Source organism: Peromyscus californicus, unplaced genomic scaffold (genome assembly GCF_007827085.1).
Source record: "Peromyscus californicus insignis strain IS unplaced genomic scaffold, ASM782708v3 Scaffold_11__1_contigs__length_118956290, whole genome shotgun sequence".
Lineage (NCBI taxonomy): Eukaryota > Metazoa > Chordata > Mammalia > Rodentia > Cricetidae > Peromyscus > Peromyscus californicus.
In genome coordinates, this window is record NW_026294402.1 from 104,531,951 (window position 1) to 104,550,830 (window position 18,880).

An 18,880-nucleotide genomic window follows, 5' to 3' on the forward strand; every position below is an offset into this window, starting at 1 on the left:
TGAACCACACGTAGAGCCCCGCTTCTAATTCTCCGGTATTACAAAGCATGGAGCACGAGCCTCTTGTGCATTTACTTGGTGACTTTCTGGGAATGCGCTGTCAAAATTCTGAAGGGATGCTTGCCACCCTTTTTCCATTTTCAGGCCACAGGCAGCTCCAGTTCTTCCTCCCGCGGTTGTGTGGCAGGGGACCGCTAGGGGGCGAACCCGAGCCGCTGGCAAAGCCAGATCACGCATGCGCACGCCGCTGGGAGCACGTGTGGAGGGCGGCGGAGCGGGAGGGGAAAGGTAGGAGTTGAGAGGTGAAGGGGCGGGGAGCTGCGCGGGCGCCGGGCGGCCGGGAGGGAGAGGGCGGGCTGCAAACACCGGACCGCGGGCCAGGAGCCCGCAGGCCGCCCTCCGCCGCTCTGCCGCCGCTGCCCCGGAGCTGCCTCGCTGCCACAGGTACCTCAGCGCGCGGCTCCACGGCGCGGCAGGGCCCCGGCTCCGGCCTCGCGCCGCTCGTGCCCGGGAGTTCCGGGATGGGGGCGAGCCCGGGCAGGGACGCGCGGGCGTGGGCGCTGTCCAGCAGCCCGAGGGCGGCTCCGGAGACCGCAGTCTGGCGCGGGGGCCGGGCGGTCGCACGTCCCCTTCCCGACCGCGCTCCCGCCCAGGCCGAGCTACCGGGGTGGCACTGGGTCTCAGGAGCCTGCCTTGGGGTTGTCTAGGGTTTCCGGAGTGCGGGCTAGACCCTGTGACTCAGTCCTGCGACTCAGTCCTGCGACTCAGTCCTGCCTTTTCCAAGATCCGATAGCGAGGCAACATGTAGATTCTTTGCTGGGCGTGCTCGGTTTCTGGGTTTCTGCATTGCTTAAACCTAAACTTTGCTCTCATGTTGCTAGTGTTTTCTTCCAGGTGGGTTTGTTGCATCAGGGTTGTAATGCGATAGCGATGGCTGCAGGGAGCCCTGGGTCCACACTGCATCACAGAAAGTTGTGCAGAGGAAGGCATTGAAGAGGGCAGTGAGCCTCTGGCGTGGGGTGGAGCGGGGCGGTTCTGGCAGGAATCTTCCCTAGTTCTGCTAATTTACTTCATCTCTTCTGGTGATGGAGCTGATGCTTAAACTCTCTCTGGTGATCTTGCAATAATTTTTGTGAAGACGTAGAAACAGCCTTTAATGTTAATCTTTGTGTGCATTTGTAGAGTTCTCTTATGCAGTGTGCTGCCCTCACAGGGTGTTGTGCTGCGGATTGAAGCTTTTTTAAATTTTTTTAATTTTAATTTTTTTCCTGGAGCTGAGGACCGAACCCAGGGCCTTGTGCTTGCTAGGCAAGCGCCCTACCTCTGAGCTAAATCCCCAACCCCATGAAGCTTTTATTATAGAGTCAGGATCAAGCGTGTCTAGTTAGTACTGAATGCATTTTAGGTGTATGCCGAGTGATGCTTAATTGAAGATTGTATCTTTTTAAGTCTGTGTTAATGTATTTCAGATCCAAAGTGTTTTTTATATATTTGCAATGTTTCTGCTTGGCACATGGTCTTTAAAAACAACCAACAGTCTATACAAGTATAAACATTATTTCTATAGTTACTATTTCATCTTTTGGGGATGTGGGACGAGGGCATTGGTTTACCACTGAGCAACAGCTGTGGCTCTTTATTTTGAGTTGGGCTTCATTGCCCAGGCTGACCGCAAAGTTTCGTCCTCCTGCCTCAGTTTCCTGAATATGTGGGATAACAGATTGTGTGCCACTACTCCTGCTTATCACTCATTCTGTTGATCATAAATTGAAATGGAAGAGCTGTATTTACTTGGAATTCATTTGTTGTTGAATACTCTCTTTTGCTACTGTGGCAAAAGAGTAGCAAAGAAAAAAGAAACAGAGAGAGAAAAAAAGTTCGTCTCCAGAAGTTTCCATGTGCTTTAGAGTCACTGGCTTGGGTATCCCCTCCCTAATTTTAGATTACTGTCCTGAGTGGGTAAAAAACTTTATCCTTAGCCGGGTGGTGGTGGCACACACCTTTTATCCCAGCACTCTGGGGGCAGAGGCAAGTGGATCTCTATGAATTCAAGGTCAGCCTGGTTTACAAAGCAAGTTGTAAGACAGCCAGAACTGTTACACGGAGAAACTCCGTCTTGAAAAACCAAACCAAACAATTTTATTCTTGCCAGGTGGTGGTGGCGCACACCTTTAATACCAGCACTTGGGAGGCAGAGGCAGGTGGATCTCTGTGAGTTCCAGGCCAGCCTGGTCTATAGAGAGAGTTCCAGGACAGCCAGGACTGTTATATAGAGAATCCTTGTCTCGGAACCGCCCCCCCCCCCCAAAAAAAAAAAAAATCACAAACCAAAAGAAAAAAAAAAAAAACCACTTTATTCTTAGTTTTGAGCTAGAACACAGAGCCATAAAAATTGTGATTTTCCTGTCATATGTAAGCTGCTTAACTGTCCTGTTGGTAAAGGAACCATGCCTGCTGTACATATGTATTTGTTAACGGAGGTGGTAAACTTTAGGGTGTCCATAGTTCAGGATCCCTTCAGATGAATGTGTCTCAGGGAGCGTAGGAGACTCTTAGGTAGAATCATGTGCTGTTTGCTTACTCTGACTACAGGCATCCATTGGTTGGCTGTGACAAGTACTGTGAGTGTGGTTTTTGTTCTCTCTCCCATTGAACCAGTTTCCAGCTTGTACGTGAGGATCGGGCCTTCAAACCACAGCTTCCAGCCTTTGCCACACGAACTCCTGCCCCCTGTAACTTAACTACCATCTGGAGTTTGCTAAAGAAACAAGATCAGGTGACTTTTGCCACCTAACGTGATTCGTCTGGGTACTCTTCGTGGAGTTTTTTGAGTGCTTGTGCAGTTGGGCACTGTACTCGGTGCTCCAGTGTTTGCTTCTCAAGTCCCATAGTGAACAGATGGGACAGCAGTGTTAACTCTTTCATGGGTGAGTCTCAGGCGAGTTTTCTCACTGGCCACGGTGGGTCACCAGCCAGTTAGGGACTGAGCCTGTGTGCAAGCTTGTCTACCTGGCAGCTGTCTGTGTTTTCCTGTCGGTGTGCCCACTGGCTTCACAGTCTCCCTCTTGTCCTGTTGGCAGATGGGAGGTAGTCGGAGGTGGTAGGAGTGGAGGTAAGCAGCCTGCGTCGTGGAGTTGAATCTGAGATGGCAAGTTTCAGTAAGACAGGCCTCTCATCTCATCCATCTTCCCCACTCTACTTGTTACACTTTTCTAATTATTTTTTTATTTTTAATTTGTGGAAAGTAACACATAACATAAAATTTACAATTTTAATGATTAAATGTAGTAGTCAGGGATATTAAATGTACTCACAATATTGTATAGCTGTAATTGCTATCAATTTCCAGAACTTTTAAATTATTCTACACAGAAACTGTCCCCATTAAATAATCCCACATTTCCCTGTCTTCCAGTCTTGGCAACCTCAGTTCCATTTTCTGTTTCTATGAGCTTGCTTATGATAAATTCTCTCATCTAAAGGGAATTGTATACTTTTTAGATTTTTTTAAAATTTTATGTGCATGAGTATTTTAGTTGTGTGTATGTATGTGTACCATATGTATGCCTGGTGCCCACAGAGATCAGAAGAGTGTGTTAGAGCCCCTGGAACTGGAGCTAGGGATGGCTGTGAACAACCTTGTGGGTGCTGGAAACCAAACCCTGATCCTCTGCAGGAACACTTGCCTTTAACTGCTGAGCCATCTCTTCAGCCCCGTGTGTTTCTTTTGTGTTGGCTCCTTTCACCTTGTTTTCAAGGTTCATGCATGTGGTGTTTATTATATTTCATTCATTTTTCAGATTGAGTTACAGTATTTTGATTTATATCCATTTTTTTTTTTTTTTCAAGACAGCATTTCTCCGCATAGCCTGGGCTGTTCTGGAACTCATAGACCAGCCTGGATTTGAATTCAGAGATCTACCTGCCTCTGCTTCCTGAGTGCAGTGATTAAAGACAGTGCTATAAACCCACATTTTAAAAGAACTCTATTCATCTTTCAGTGAACATTGGAGCTGTTTCTACCTTTTGGTTATTGGGAATGATGATGTTAGAAACATGAGTGTACAGTTAATCATAGTCAAAAGGCTGAGAATATATAGTAATACCAGTATACAGATATACGTTTGAAATTTTGTCTTTAGTTCATTGTATATTTTCTGCATGTTCATTTGGATATACAGTTGTCCCTCAGTATCCAGGGAGGATTGATTCCAGGATCCTCTTTAGGCACTAAAATCTATGGTTTTGACAGTTTTCTATAACATAGCATAAAATTCATATATGACCTGCCCGAATCCTTTCTTATACTTTAAACGATCTGTAGGTTATTTGTCACACTTACCATAAGCGATATTTAAGTTCTTTGCACATTTTTAGATTTATTAAGTTTATTTATTTTTATGTATATGGGTGCTTTGCCTGTATGGATGTCTGTGCACTGCATACATGCAGTGCCCAAGGAGACAGGGGGGTTACAGATCCTTTGAATTGGAGTTACAGATGGCTGTGAGTTGCCATATAAGTGCTGGAAACAAATCCAGATCCTCTGGAAGAGTAGCCTCTGCTTTTTTTTTTTTTTTTTTTGAGACAGGGTTTCTCTGTGTAGTTTTGTTCCTGTCCTGGAACTCACTCTGTAGACCAGGCTGGCCTCGAACTCACAGAGATCCTCCTGGCTCTGCCTCCCAAGTGCTGGGATCAAAGGCATGCGCCACCCCCGCCCGGCCTAGTCAGTGCTCTTAACTGCTGAACCATGTCTCCATATTATTTCTGATTACATGTAGGTATATGGGTATGTTCTCATGAGTGCAGAGGCTTAAGGAGACTAAAAGCTGGAGTTGGAGTTTAGGCGTTTGTAAGTGTCCAATGTGAGTCCTGGGAACTCAGCTCAGATCCTCTGCAATAGCAGTACACACTCCTAATTATTGAGATCACTTTTCAGCCCTCTTTGTGTGTTTTTGAATTGTGTTGAGTTCTCTTGTTGGGTTATAAAAGTTCTTTATATACTCTAGATGTTAATCCTTTGTTTGATAAATGATTTGCAGGTATTTTCTCCCATTTTTCTGCCTGTCCTGTGTTCTTGCAGAGCACCTGAGTTTGGTTCTAGCTCTCACATAGTGGCTCATAACTGCCTATAACTCCAGCTCCAGGGGATCCAGTGCCCTCTTCTAGATTCCACAGGTTCATGTGTACTCTCCCTTATATATTCACAATTAAAATTAAAAACAATTTTTTTTTTGTTTTGTTTTTCAAGACAGGGTTTCTCTGTATAGTTTTGGTGCCTGTCCTGGATCTCGCTCTGTAGACCAGGCTGGCCTCGAACTCACAGAGATCCGCCTGGCTCTGCCTCCTGAATGCTGGGATTAAAGGCATGCACCACTGCTGCCTGGCATTGTTTTGTTTTTTGATACAGGCTTTCTCTGTGTATCCCTGGCTGTCCTGGAATTCGTTCTGTAGGCCAGGCTGGTCTTGAATTCAGGGATCTGCCTGTCTCTGCCTCCTGAGATCTGGGATTAAAGGCATGTGCCACCATACTCAGCTTAAAAACAAACAAACAAACAAACAAAAAACCCAAATCTTAAAAAATAAATGAAATGAAGGGGCTCGAAGAGGGCTCAGAGAGTAAAAGTATTTGCCCCACAGATCTGGTGACCTGAGTTTGACCCCAGAATCCACCTCAAAGTAAAGTGAGATAATTGACTCCACAAAATTATTCTCTGACCTCCACATGGGTGCCATTACATGCACATACACACACACCCCAATGTACATCTTGAACATATACAATAATAGCACATTAAAAAAAAAATAAGCTGGGCGGTGGTGCATGGCATGGTATGTCATGTAGAATAGAGATAATTTTACTTTTGCCTTTTGAATTCAGATGCTTAAGGAGAAGGCTAGATGAGATGGGGGAGAAGAATTTTGCCTAATGGTTTTGTGTAGTTGTTTTTTCGAGACAGGGTTTCTCTGTGTAGCTTTGCACCTTTCCTGGGACTCACTTGGTAGTTCAGGCTGGCCTCGAACTCACAGAGATCCGCCTGGCTCTGCCTCCCAAGTGCTGGGATTAAAGGCGTGCGCCACCACCGCCCGGCTGAGAGTATTGATTTTTGACACTTTTTTTTTTTTTTTTTTTTTTTTTTGGTTTTTTTCGAGACAGGGTTTCTCTGTGTAGCTTTGCGCCTTTCCTGGAACTCGCTTTGGAGACCAGGCTGGCCTCGAACTCACAGAGATCCGCCTGGCTCTGCCTCCCGAGTGCTGGGATTAAAGGCGTGCGCCACCACCGCCCGGCTTCTCTGTGTAGTTTTAGAGCCTGTCCTGGAAATTTCTCTGTAGACCAGGCTGGCCTCGAACTCACAGAGACCCACCTGTCTCTGCCTCCTGAGTGCTAAGACTAAAGGTGAGCGCCACCACCCGACTTGAGTGAATCTTAAAAAATGTTTCAAAAATTTAGTCCTATATGTTTTTCTTGTTTGTTTGTTTTGTTTGTTGTTTTTGTTTTGTTTTGTTTTGAGACATGGTTTCGCTCTGTAGCCCTGGCTGGCCTGGAACTCACTCTGTAGACCAGGCTGGCCTGGAACTCACTCTGTAGACCAGGCTGACTTTGAAATGAGAGATCCACCTGCCTCTGCCGCCTGTGGGTATGTGCCACCACTGCCAGGCTAAGTCCTGTATGTTTTTATTAGGACTGTGCTATAGTTTTAGATTAATGTACGAAGAATGACTTCTTCTGAGATTGTGTTTCACTCTGAAGTGCGGGCTGGCTGGAACTCTGTGTAGACTAGGGTGGCCTCCATCCCACTTACCGGTCTGCTGAACTGGGACTAAAAGTGTGCACCACTACACCCAGTATATGATATTCTTGTGATACTAATCCTGACTGAGAACAGGTGATGACTTTTCTCTTTATTCAAATTGTTTGTGCTTCTTAGAGTTTGAAAGAACTTTTAAGTATTTCTCAGATCTTTGTTTTGCTTTTTTAGTATTTTGAATTATTTACATCTTCTACTTATTCATGATAGACATGAAGGCATTGATTCCTTTTTAAAATTTGCTGATTTTTCTTATGTGTGCGCACTTACATATGCTACCATTGCTGTATGTAGGTCAGAGGACCATTTATCTCTTTCCATCCGGTGAGTCCTGGATGCCAACTCAGGTCATCTGGCTTGGTGGCAAGCTCCCTTACCTGCTGAACCATCCTGCCATCCCTGGCGTGGATTTCCTACATGTCTGTTTTCACTGACTTATGTGATTCTTTTATCAACTGTAAAAGATTTTCAGTTGATTGTATTGAATTTTCTAGAGATATAATAATATCTGCAAAAGTTAATTTCACCTTTCCTTTTCAGTTACATAATTAGGTATGGGTTAATTTTGTTAATTTGATTGAAGTGAGGCAGGTATCTAGATTAGTGACACACCTCTGTCTGTGTCTGTGAAGCTTATTTCCAGAGAGGATTAACATGGGAGCACCCTGCTTAGGTAGCTCCATCGAATAGAAAGCTCCCATACTGAGTAAAAGGAGGAAAAAGAGAATGCCTGCTACTGCTCTGCTTCCTGGTCACCATGATGAAGCTACATTGTTCCACCATTCCCTCTCTGCCATGCCAGACTAAACCTCTGAAACTCAGCCAGAATAAATAATTATTTTATGTTATTTTTGTCAGTATTTTAGCACAGCAACAATGTCTAAGTAACGTGGAAAATTGGTCCCAGAGAAATGAGGTTGTTGCTGTGGCTACCACACCTTCTGGTTTGGAAGCCTTGGGAACTGGCATGCAGGAGCTGTAAAGAGTTTGGAGAGCTGGAAGTGGTGGTGCATGCCTTTGGTCCTAGATGCAGGTGGATCTCTGAGTTTGAGGCCAGACTGGTCTACATAGTGAGTTCCAGGACAGCCAGGGCTATGTAGAGAGACTGTCTCAAAAACAAAACAGTTTAGAGCTGTGGGCTAGGGAAGCCTCTACAGAACTTAGGTGATTCAGGTAGGAGTGCAGATGAGGATGCTGATAAAATATGGGTGGTAAGGACTGTGCTGAGAGGCTTTGGGTGGGAACAAGGACTCTGTTGAAATTAGATGGAAGTCATTCATGCTGCATTCTAGCAGGAAAATTGTCTGCATTTGGCCAGGCTTGGTGGAGGTTTATAATCCCACCTCCTAAGGAGGTGGAGGCAGAAGGATGGCAAGATCATTGCCTCTAACTAGGTAACATACTGAGACCATCTCAGATTTTTTAAAAAGTAAAAAGAGGACTGGGGATTGACTTAGTGGTCTAGTGCTGTAAGCTCAGGTTCCACCCTGAGTAACAGAAGAAAAAATAAACTATCTGTGTTTTGTCTGGGTCTGAGATTTTGTGTGAGGCTAAGCTAAGGATGATAGATTAGTGGTGGGAGATGTAACTAAACTTGTAGCATGCTTGCCTAGCATGCACAAAGTCCCGAATACCTTTTGCCTCTGGACTTTTACTTTTCTCTATTCTATATACCTTTCTTTTTTCTTACTCCATGGCTGACTGGATGGCTGAGTGGCTGGGCCCTGGCATCCTCCTCTCCTCCTTTTCTAGATTCTTTCCTTTCTCGCTCCTATTTATTCTCTCTACTTGCCAGCCCCGTCTATTTCTCTGTCCTGCCTAGCTCTTTATTAGACCAATCAAGTGTTTTAGGCAGGCAAAGTAGCACAGCTTTACAGAGTTAAACAAATGCTACGTAAAAGAATGCAACACATCTTTGCATCATTGAACAAATATTCCACAGCATAAACAAGTGTAACACATCTTAAACTAATATTCCACAACAACAAAGCTTAGCTCATGATGAGCTGGTGGCTCAAGCCCACAGGCTGCACCGGGAGATGTGTCTTTGTACCAGGACCTGCATGGGAGACTGTGGGACTGGAAAGCTGTGTTTGGCTCCATTTTTGTGTGTTTGGAACCTTTTTTTTTTTTAAAGCTTTTTCAGGTCTTATGTGGAAATATGTGCCTGGGTGTGCAGTGCCATATGTAGGCAGATTTTCTGTCCTGCCATCCAGCTCCCAAATCATGACACAGAGACTTATTGTTAAGACTTATTGAAAGCTGAGCCAGTAGCTTAGGCTTGTTTCAAACTTGCTCTTTATTTATTTATTATTTATTTATTTATTTATTTATTTTTGGTTTTTCGAGACAGGGTTTCTCTGTGTAGCTTTGCGCCTTTTCCTGGAACTCACTTGGTAGCCCAGGCTGGCCTCAAACTCACAGAGATCCGCCTGGCTCTGCCTCCTGAGTGCTGGGATTAAAGGCGTGCGCCACCACCGCCCAGCCAAACTTGCTCTTATAACTTAAATTAACCCCTATCTTTTAGTCTATATTCTTTTAAGTGGCTCAGTTTCCTTTACTTTGTAATGCCCATAGTGTATATTCTGTGTCCTTGGCGTCTCTTCTTTACTCTGCTCTTTTTCTTGCCAGTGTCCTCTCTGTCATGAAAATTCTGCCTAGCTATTTGCCATTCAGCTTTTTATTAAACCAATCACGGTGACATATCTTTACAGTGTAATCAGATATCTCACAACAGGTAGGTTGTGGTGACCAGTGTATTGTTAATCGGTATTTGATTGATTCACGTGATTGGCTCATTTACTTATGCTTATCCAGAAAGTTTTTAAGGCTTTGTTTTGTTTGAGACATTGTCTTATATAACCCACCAGACTGGCCTGGAACTATATAGCTGAGACTGACCTTGAACTCCTGATCCTCTTGCTCCAACCTCCCAGGTGCTAGGATTTATAGGTCTTTGTCACTCTGTCACACTTTTTTGGGGGAGTGGGTTGTTTGTTTTGCTTTTTTTTTTTTTTTTGCTGTGGAATAATCCTGTACACTGTGAATATGTATTACTCTCATTGGTTAATAAAAAGCTGACAGGCTGGTAGCTGGGCAGGAAGTTAGGCAAGAAAGCCAAACTGAGAATGATGGGAAGAAGGAGGGCAGAGTCAGGGAGAGACACCAGCCAGCCACCCAGGAAGCAAGACATGCTAGAGGACATGTAAAGCCACAAGCCACATGGCAATACACAGATTAATAGAAATGGGGTAATTTAAATGTAAGAGTTAGCTAGTAACAAGCCTGAGCTATTGGTTGAGCATTTGTAATTAATAAAGTCTCTGAGTGATAATTTGGAAGCAGCTACTGGAACAGGGAGCAGGCAGTCAGGACAAGAAAATTTCCGACTACACTTTTTTGTTTTTGTTTTTTGAGACAGTTTCTTCATGTAGCCTTGGCTGTCTTGGAACTTGCTCTGTAGACCAGGCTGGCTTGGAACTCAGAGAGATCCACCTGCCTCTGCCTCCGAAGCATTGGGATCAAAGGCATGCGCCACCACTCCCCTACTTTTTTTTTTTTTTAAGACAGGTTCCCATATAGCCCAAGGCTAACTTTAAACTCAGCATGTAACTGAGGCTGGCTTTGAATTTAGGCCTTGAACTTCTGATCTTCTTTCTACCCCCAAAATGCTGGGATTATGGGTGTGTACCACTTAGGACTCTAAGGTTTTATTGTACCAAGACCTGTTCTAGGCACTGGTGTACAGTCATGGACAAGGAATTTGTTTATAGTCTTGTCAGGGCACAGACCACTCATAATCACAGAGTTTTAAATGCTCTGAAAGAGAATAGGCTCTGTGAGAACACTAGAGGGAACTGCTAGAGAACATATGGTCAGGTGAGCTATTTTTGTATAATGACCTGAGACCTGATAGATGCAAAAGAGCCAGCCTATAAAGAGACAGAGCTGCTGAGAGAACAGGATGTGCCAGGGCCTTGATGGGAACGAGGCTGGCACCTGGATCGGAAGAGGACAGAATTAGGGAGGGGATAGGAGGTGAGGTTGGGGAGGACCAGGACGGGCTGTGCAGAGCTCTTGCAGACAGGGACAGACATCTGGATTTTGTTTTAAGTGTAGAAGGGATCTGCCAATGGTTAAGATATAATCTAGGCTCTTTGACTACCGAGAGAAGTAGATCAGAAGACAAGAAAGGTAGCAAAGGGAACAGCTCAGCTGAGAATTATGTGGGCTTGGAGAAGGGAAAGAGAGGCTGAGAAAAACTACCAAATTTCTGTCTTGGGGGCTGTGCAGATGTGAACACGGGATGAGGAGTGAGATTAGAAAGTGTGTTTGTAGTCTGTGAGGAAGAGAGGAGAGTGAAATTCAGATAAGAGATCCAAATGATGCATCACATCTGTTGGTAAACTCATGATTTGTCCAAAGTGAATTAGCTCAGTTACAGTTGTAAACTGAGGAACAGTTTCAGTGACATGGTGATTGGTAACCAGCTGTCTCATGAGTTGTAGCAATATATAGAGAGGGTTTTGTTTTTTTAGTAGAAATTCATCATTTTTCTTTTTCTTTTTTTTAATTTATAATGAATTTAATTTTACATATCAGCCACGGATTCCCCTGTCCTCCCCCCAATCCACCCCCCAATCCCACTCTACGGAAGGAAATTTCTCTAGTACAAGGAATAGTAAATGTAGTGACACTGTCCAGATCAGGGCTCTTAGGAAGCTGAGTAGGTGGAGATCCATATCTGTTTGTCTCTCTCTCTCTCTCTCTCTCTCTCTCTTTTTATTTTATTTTTTTAATTAATTAATTTATTTTTAAGGCAGGGTTTCTCTATGTAGCCCTGGTTGTCCTAGAACTCACTATGTAGACTAGACTGGCCTCAAATCAAGAGATCCACCTGCCTCTGCCTCTCAAGTGCTGGGATTAAAGGCGTGCGCCATCACCGCCTGGCTCTCTCTCCCTTTTCCATTTTTACTTTATTTGATTTGTGTTTGTGCATGGACAGGTGTGCATGTGGAGGTCAGAGGACAGCTCCCATAGTTGGCCGTCTCCTTCCACCTGGAGTTACCATGCTTACAGCAAGCACTTAACCTGTTGAGCCATGCCTTGGGTCCCAGTCACATTTTCCTCTGGTAAGTGTGTTAGTGAGCTTTCTGTCACTATAACAAAATACCTTAAATAGCTTGTTTTGTAAAGACTGTTTGTAAAGAGTGTTTCTCCTCTCTCTTTTTCTTCTGGTTCAGCCTCTTTGAGTACTGGGGTTACAGTCAGCAGCCACCCCTACCCCCCATTTTACATGTCCCATTCCACAGCTGAGTTGCTTTGGGGCCAGTAGAGAGGTAGCATATCACAGTGGAAGCCAATGGAAGAGCACACCTGTTTCCTTTATTACCAGGAAGCAGACAGAAACAGGGAGGCCAGGGTCCCACACGCCTTCCAGAGCCTGCCCCAGCGACTCTGTTATTTTTGATGCTTGATTTTGCAGCATGTAAATTTTCCTCAGGAATGTGTGCGGTTACACAACTGAAATGCTGTAGATAGTGAAATAAATGGTATTCAAACTAGTGGAGGGGACTGAGAAGATGGGTCAGTTGGTAAATTACTTGTGTAAGCAAGTACTGGAGACCTGAGTTTGGTCTCTAGCCCCCGTGTAAAAAGCTGAGCATGTAGCTGTGCGTGTAGTCCCTCCGCTGGGGAAGCAGGGTCAGGTGGATCTTTGGGGCTTAACCCCATCTTGGTTCTGGTTTGACCTAGTTTATGGGATGAAACAAGAGCACTAGTGTGTGTAAAGTGCTTGTGATTGATTGCATTTGGTACAAGGTAATAACCAAATAAGCAGTGATGGCCCTACAACTGCAGCTGTTGTTTTTATTATTTATTTTTATATCCCAACCGCAGTTTCCCCTCCCTCCTCTCCTCCCAGCCCCTCTCCCCCACCTCCTACCTGCCTCCCTCATCCACTCCTCCTCCTGTTCTATTCAGAAAAGGGCAGGCCTCCCATGGCTAGCAATAAAACATGGCATGCCAAGCTACAGTAAGACTAAGCTCCTCTCCTGTATTAAGCTATTATTATTTTGACTTTACTACTTACTGTTACTGTGCTACTGTTGCTACTTTGTATTAAGTTACTTTGGGAGAAAATATGGACACAAAAGCAAAATAAAAATTACTCATAATTCCACTACCTAGGAATAAATTCCTCCATAGTTTGATAAAGTTTTTTAGTACTATTGTGAACATACGTTTATACATTTAAATAATGTTCTCCTCCCTCCCTTCCTTCCTTCCCTCCCACTATTTTTCATCTTATATCGACGAGGCTGGCCTCCAAATCAGTGTGCAGCTAGAATGACCTTGGCCTCATCTCCTGACATCATCTTCCCAAGTGCTAGGGCTATAGGCATGAGCCATCACGCTCAACAATATTTTCTAAAATATTGAAGGGGTGTGCGTGTGCATGTCCAAGCACTTTGTCAGGCCTGGGCAAGTACTTTGCCCTCTGAGCCATCTTGTCAGCTCTTTTATAATAATATTATTTTAAAATATTTTTTTATTATGGAAGATTTCATATTGAGAACTATATAAAAATCCCAAGTATCTGTCGCCCAGTCTTGACAATTATTACAGCTGTGGTCAAGGCTTCTTTTTATTCATCTCATATTTTATTCATAAATATTTCCAGAGGTATGGTCACTTTAGTATTCTGAAGTTTATGTATTTTTCCCATTAATCTATGGCATATAACTGTTTATTCTGTTTTCAGTTTTTGATTTTTTTTCTTTTGAGATAGACTATTGCTGTTGTGCCCTGGCTGGCCTGTAACTTGCTATGTAGATTAGGCTGGCCTGAAACTTGCTGTGATCTTGGCCATTTGTTTTGTTCTGTTAATTTTACTCTTTTTCCATTTCTGTTTCCTTATTTGTTGTTTGAGACAGGGTCTCTGTGTGTAGACCAGGCTTGCCTAGAACTACTTAGACCAGGCTGGCCTCAAGCTCACAGAGATATGCCTGCCTCTGCCTTCTGAGTGCTAGGATTAAAGGCTTGTACTGTAAAACCTGATCATAATTATATGTAAATTTTTATTCTTTGAGAACTTCATACATGTATACATGTATTATGATCATATTTACCACTACTTATTCAACTCTTCCAATAATCCCCCCCATGGCCTCTCTCAACTTTGTATTTTTATTTACTTATTGATTTTTTGTTCTTTCTTTTAGTAACTCACTGAGTTTGACTAGTGCTGCTCATGTGTGTATTGGTTGGGCCATCCACTGGAACATGGTCAACCTACTAGGGGTCAAACCCCCAAAGATAACTAACTCTTCCTCCCTTAACAGCCAACAGCTGTCCTCAGTAGATCCTCAGATGGGGTGGGGGCTCATGTGCCCCTCCCTCATCCATGCTGGAATGTTGGCTGGTTTGATCTTACACAGATCTTGTGCAGTCAGCCATTTCTGTTTTAAGTTCCTAAGTGCAGTGGTCCTGTAATGTTCAGAAGACACTGTTTCATCCTAGATCTACTGTGGGGCGTTTACCCACCACCCCCACAGTTCTCCAGAGTTTTCTTGAGTGCGAGCAGCAGGAAATATTAGATAGAAGGATTTATTGCGGAGAATCTTGCGGAGATAAACAGATAGAAAATAAAGGATAGCCTCGAGAGGGCCTGGAACCTATTCCAACGGGCCCCGACTGTCTCTGCCCCAGGGTTTTTATAGAGACGCCAAGGGGTGGAGCAAAAGACCTCCTCCCCCAGCACAGCCAAGTGCAGACCATCCCAGACACCTGCACCCAGGCCCGTGGTCTAATCATCCTCTATGTGGACCTGCTGGGTAAAGCCACGAGGAACCCGAGAACAGGCTCCCACAGGTCCCCCTTTCTTAATATATAAAAAATAACTATTAATGGCTTACAGCAATCTCCATAGCTGTTACACCTCCCAATATGGGAGTAGAGGATGATAAAGATGGCATTTCTCTTTTGAATTAGGTCCAAGGTGACTACAGCAGTCTTAGCTGCCTCAAGCCCTTTCTAAACCAAAAACTCTTAAGGTGACAACAAACTTAAAGAATCCCTTAGCTTCATCATCACCATTAACAGGTTAACATAAATATTGCTATACATAGTCACAATTCTCTCAATCTTACAACTCAAAGCAAACTCTTTTTTTTTTTTTTTTGGTTTTTTGAGACAGGATTTCTCTGTGTAGCTTTGCGCCTTTTCCTGGAACTCGATTGGTAGCCCAGGCTGGCCTCGAACTCACAGAGATCCACCTGGCTCTGCCTCCCGAGTGCTGGGATTAAAGGCGTGCGCCACCACCGCCCGGCTCAAAGCAAACTCTTAACAGAACCATTTGAATTAGCATGTATGGTGCTATATATGGTTAACAATTTTCTCCATCTTACAACTTTAACTCAATCATTTGAATTTTCTTGCTAACAGAACATAGGAAAAACTTAAATGTATTCACATCAAACTTAAATATTTCTTTAACTTCACAAAATCAGGGTGCATTAATATCAATAGGGTAAACATAATTTCTGCAAACATCAAATTCAACCTCAATTCATTCATAACTCCTTTATAATTTTTTAAACAAAATCTCAAACCTAGTTAGAAAATCCAAATTTTTCCAATTCCTACAAACCCATATTGAAAAGCAATATTCTCAATCTAACCATTAACACACTTTGAAAACTTTTAGCAAAACATCCAAAAGCAGTTTCTTTTTTTTTTTTTTTTTTTGGTTTTTGAGACAGGGTTTCTCTGTGTAGCTTTGCACCTTTCCTGGAACTCGCTTTGGAGACCAGGCTGGCCTCGAACTCACAGAGATCCGCCTGGCTCTGCCTCCCGAGTGCTGGGATTAAAGCAAAAGCAGTTTCTTAATAAAACTCTTTACACACTTTAAAAGTAGTCTCTTAGTATACTCCATTTGCATTTCTTACTAATAAAACATGACATTAATCCACTCAAAGAAAAAATTTTTAAATTAAATAGACTAAGGAATATTAACTCTCCCTTTTATAATTTAAGCAAAATCTCAAGCCTAGTTATAAAACCCAAACTTCTGTTTAAACAGTTCCATTTGTAATACAAAACCAGTCCCAGAAAACAGTTTCTAGGTCATAACTATAAGTAAACTCAAAATTGTCCCATTGCAATGAAATCTATTGTTCAGTTCATTAAGTCCTAGAATTCAAATGATAAATTGAATTCTAGTACTAGCCTTCCAAATATGAAGAGACATTTTACAACCAAAACCTTTTGCAGTTAGCAATTTTAGTTAAAACAAGTGTCTCTGCAACTTTTATTCTCAAGCCAGAGACCTTTTTAGGTACAGTAGTATTCTAAACCACACCGTTTTTGATGTTAGCTCAGGTTTTCTGTGTTGTGTTGATTTTCCATGGATTTCAGCTGTGGATGCCTTGTCTGCCATTCTTAGCTTCTTAGCGGCTTCTGGAACTTTTGAAAACTGCTCAGACTGCCTGCTTTGCAGTCTGCTAGGACACTAACTTCTGTATCTCAGGTTTTTTCACCATATACATTAAGCATAGATTCACACTTAACATTTACACTTTTTAAACTCATAACATTTTTTGCCTTGCAAAGCATTTAGACTCACATTCAACATTTACATTTTACAAACTCACATATAACGTATTAACATCTACTTATTTATACTCCTTAAGGAAACTATAGAACTACTTTAACAAATATATTTCTTATTACTTCTTATGTACTTATTTAAACTTACATTTACAACTAACATCTTTACTTATTACAGGCTTGTTACTACATGTCTTAAGACTACATTAGATACTTCTTGCAAGCTTATTTTCTTAAAGGAACTCTATAGCTCTATTTTACAAACTTATATAGGGCTACCATTAGCATATATTTAACTTAGCAAACACCTAAAGATTTCTTAACACAGACATCTAACAAGAGAATTTTTACAAACTCACATATCTTATTTTCATCTTTTTCTATTTCTTACTCTTAATTATTATCACTATATCTATTAGAAAGATTCACTTAACTAGACAGGAAGTACGTACATCATATCGAAAGTTTAGAGGTTTTTTTTTTTTTTTTTTTTTAGGTTTTTCGAGACAGGGTTTCTCTGTGCAGCTTTGCTCCTTTCCTGGATCTCGCTCTCTAGACCAGGCTGGCCTCGAACTCACAAAGATCCACCTGCCTCTGCCTCCCAAGTGCTGGGATTAAAGGCGTGCGCCACCACCGCCCGGCTGAAAGTTTAGAGTTTATAGTCAGCTTTGTTATAAAGCACTGGGATTTAGTGAGTGTTGTTGTTATAGAATTGTGATAGTTGTTGCTAGGGGACTATAACCTTCTATATATATATTTTAGATATATAACTATATCTCTGCATTCTGGCAGAGATACACTGTCAGCGGTAACCGGTTTTTAACTAGAGGCTGTCCCTTCGCCCAGATTCATAAATAGCTCCCCTAAGTACTTCAGTTCAGACAAACGTTTCTATTACAGCAGTACTTTTGGTTTGTTCTACTGAAAAACCAGTTCATGCTGAGGGTGAAATTACCGTATTTAGCTGCTGTAAAGCTCGTCGCCAAATACTGCACAGCTATCAGGTGATATAAAGTATTTTTCTAAAGGAGCTAGTAAAGCCAAAAGCAGCACAGCTCCGAACTCTGTTTCCTCACTGTTTGCTTTAACCAGTGACAAAACCTCAGAAACACTGATCGAGCCACTTTCATTCTGGTTCCTTTGTAGGAACGTCATTGGAGCTGACCTTCCTTAGTTCCACGCTCCTTAGGAAATGCTCCAGTAACCACTGAGCTTCATTCTCCTCTTGTGAAAAAACATAAACATGTCCTCAACCCCATATTAACACAGGATCGGGACCCTTTCATAATCCCGAGCAGGGAACTTTCCATTTCGCATTACCCTCAGCTAAAGGACCAGGAAGATTGGAGTGAGCTCTAATATGGCCCACAAAGCATGGCAGCTTTCTTTTGTGAATAGCATCTTGAATTTGTTGAAACAATTTGACTTGATTATTGTTAGTTCCAGTATTTTCACCAAAACTGTTACTATTCAAAGGAGTCAAGGACATAGATGTTCTTTCATGAAACATATCCTTCATTATCTTACTCTGAGAAAAAGCATTTTCAGGATTTAGTATTTTCACTTCATTAGCTTTAACTCCTGATGTTATTATTAGCAGCTGTAATATTTAGCATTGATTTCTTATAAGGAACTTTCAGGTGAAGCAACTATTTAAGACAGATTTTTCTGAAGTTAATAATATCAGTCCCTTATATCATTTTCCTTATTTCCCCTCAGTCATTTCCCATAGTTCTTTTCGGGTCTGAGAGTCAGCTGGTTCTCTTTTACCAGACTTGCTTACAAATTCTTGCCCGGGAGGTTTGAACCAAGTTTTTTGCTTTTACAACGGGAGATTTGAACAAGCATTTTACATTTTCAGCTATGGCACATTGGGAGATTTCTATTCTCTCCTCAACTGGCTTTAACAGGTGTTTCTCCTTCATCAGACACTGGCCCCAAATCAAAACTGCACCTGCCTCGTTAGCCGGCATTGAGGCTGGCATTTCTGATAGCAACTTTCCTAGGGGCTTGTGTTTGCCTTAGCCAGTCAGTGAAAAACAAGATCACATACAACAGCTTTTCCATAGCTCTTTCAGAGAGATTTTCTCCCACTGATCTATCTCATTTTGCTTGTTCCTTCCTTCCCCAGATGCAGAGCTTCAGGTATCTGTCTGTGGCTCTGTTCCTCTGCTAGCTGCTTTTGGAGGTAGGGGCTTTTTTTCTCCCCCCGAATCTGCCTCAAATTCTAGCAGCTTTTCACAGGCCATGTATTTTCTGGGGAGGAATATGTCCCTTCTGTTTCTTCGGAGTCTTTTTCCCAGACAGTTCCCAGTTTGGTCTCAGTTTATCCCCTCTACCCCAGAAACAGTTTCCGACACTACAGTGGCGGCTTTCCCTGCTGCTGAAGGTAGGGGCTTTTTGTCCGTTTGTTTTCAGGGTCTGTGTGGTTTGCGTACAGACCGAAAATCTAACAAGGGAGG

At 42.8% G+C, this 18,880-nt stretch overlaps 1 protein-coding gene across 5 annotated transcripts in view; it reads left to right on the forward strand.

Annotated features, from left to right (window-relative positions):
- The first annotated feature begins 310 nt into the window (after positions 1-310).
- Scap (SREBF chaperone) overlaps positions 311-18,880 on the forward strand; it is a 72,037-nt gene continuing 53,467 nt past the window's right edge. For 2 of the 5 annotated variants that reach the window (XM_052721850.1, XM_052721878.1), the window contains exon 1: positions 311-444. The gene's annotated coding sequence lies outside the window, so the exon portion shown is untranslated. Of the gene's footprint in view, positions 445-616; positions 895-2,658; positions 2,777-11,814; positions 11,942-18,880 lie in introns of those variants that run through there. The other 3 variants (XM_052721859.1, XM_052721870.1, XM_052721867.1) reach the window with 3 other exon arrangements.